The sequence below is a fragment of the Myotis lucifugus genome, unplaced genomic scaffold (genome assembly GCF_000147115.1).
Source record: "Myotis lucifugus unplaced genomic scaffold, Myoluc2.0 scaffold_35, whole genome shotgun sequence".
Classification (NCBI taxonomy): Eukaryota; Metazoa; Chordata; class Mammalia; order Chiroptera; family Vespertilionidae; genus Myotis; species Myotis lucifugus.
The window spans coordinates 8463305-8465376 of NW_005871083.1; the positions used below are offsets into that span (position 1 = coordinate 8463305).

The 2072-nt window shown below is 36.9% G+C and overlaps 1 pseudogene; it reads right to left on the reverse strand.

Annotated features, from left to right (window-relative positions):
• Positions 1–1435: 1435 nt before the first annotated feature.
• Positions 1436–1850, reverse strand: LOC106696909 (annotated as a pseudogene).
• Positions 1851–2072: the final 222 nt, after the last annotated feature.

The window sequence follows — 2072 nt, forward strand, 5'->3', positions numbered from 1 at the left end:
AGTGGGGGCTTGCCCCGGGGTGGGAATGGTGAGGGGTGGGTGTGTTGGGAGGGGGGAAGTAAACTGGGGGAAAAGGAGACATATGTAAAACTTTAGACAAAAGAAGGAAGGAAGGAAGGAAGGAAGGAAGGAAGGAAGGAAGGAAGGGAGGGAGGGAGGGAGGGAGAAAGAAAGAGAGGAAGAAAGAAAAAGAAAGAAAACTGGGATGGGAGAGGGAAAAATAAAGTTGAATCCTGATAATTTGTGGGTGATCAGGCTTTTAGGATAATGTACTGGTTTGTCCGCCAATTACTCTTCTCAGACCAATAGTATTTATCACAATATATTGTAAATATTTCTTTGCCTGTCTTGTTTTCCAACATACTTGATGAGGTCATGATCAAATCTTTTGTTTCTGTTCACTCAGAATTTTTCCCAGCACCTGGCACACAGTAGGCATTCAAATGGTTTTTATTGAATCATGGCTTTGAAGAGGGGGATTAACTTGTTATTATAAAAGTTATAAACACATAACTTCAAAATATATCTACTCTGTCTAAAAAATTACATAATTTTGTTAGGGGATGTTTCAAGCCCTTGCTCCTCATTCGTTCTGATCCCCTTTAAATTGATGGGAAATTTCAGGGCATTCATTTTAAATGGAGTTGTGTAACAGATTTCAAATTAAATAAAAGTAGATTTTCCTATAATTTAAAAGTGGATAAGTCTCTAATTAATTATGCATATAGTTCACTTGGCTTGTCCTTCACAGGGTAGGATTTCTAATGGTGTTTAAAGTTGGGAAAACCATGAACAGTCTTTCTACCATATGCTATCATTTTCTTTAATTACAGTCCTATTTGGTTTCTTAATGAAGTAAAAATAAAATCCAATATATAAATGTTATGACATTTACGAATATCTAATTCATGTTCTCATCCTGTGATTGATTTTCCTTAATGAAGAATTAGAGTGGATTTAGGCCCATAAAACCAAATATATTCTAAATCCCTCAACATATCAGTTTCCAAATAATTGTATTTTATTTTTATTCAAAACCATTCAAGTATGGTATTTTATAGCACCTGTGAGGCCATCATCTTAGCAAGGTATCTTCATGAAAATGCAATCAATGTAATTTATCATGCACTTGAATTTGAAAAAGACCAGTTCGAACTGCACATTAACTCTGAAGGCAACCACACTGGTTCTTATTTATCGTGAACATACTTTTCTGTCACCTCATTGTGTTCACCTTTATCTTTGAGTTAGCTAATGGAAAATAAAACAAAATGTTATAAATAAAAAAATATTTACTAAATTGTAAGATTTGAAAGTTATATCATCTAATATTAAATAGCAAATTGTAACTATTTTTGTTTGAGCAATCATATATTAGAATAGAGGTCTGAAATTTTATACGCTTAAAAACTTTTTTTATTATTTAATAAGGGTTTTATTTTTCAAAATGTACAGCCAGTAAGATCTGTTGTTCATGCATCTTCTCCAGCAGCTGGGTGTTTCTGGTGTAAATCACTTGAGCTCTGTGCTTTGAGACTAGTTTGATAAGTCCTTTACTAAGGAGCGCCTGAAGGGCTGCTCTGGCCAAGGAGCCATGAATCTTCAGCCTCTCGGAGACCACAGCTGGGGTTATAAGCTTGTAGTTGGGAACTTCCTTACAGAGCCTGTCATACGTGGCTTTGTCAAACAAGACCAGGTTATGGAACTCGTCCCGAACTCTGCGTTTGGACCACTTCTTCAGTTTGGCCTTGGCCACCTGACTTGCTCACGGGGTCTTTGTCTTTCTTGGCTGACTTTCCAGCATCTTTCTTCTTCTTGTCATCCTTGGGCGGCATCACGGGACTCAGAGAGCAGGGATGCGCTGCTGCCCCGCCAAGATGTCGGCCCGAGAGGTGCTTAAGAACATTTTCATGCAAAATCATAGCTTGAGAATATTTTAATACACAAACAGAAAGGAGGTAGTTTTGTTTTTGTATTGTTACTCTTGATTTAACTTTTCAAAATATCCTTGGGACTGGTGAGTAAACGTGTACTCAGTATGTTTTTCCCTGTCTGTATTATGCCTCCTTAAT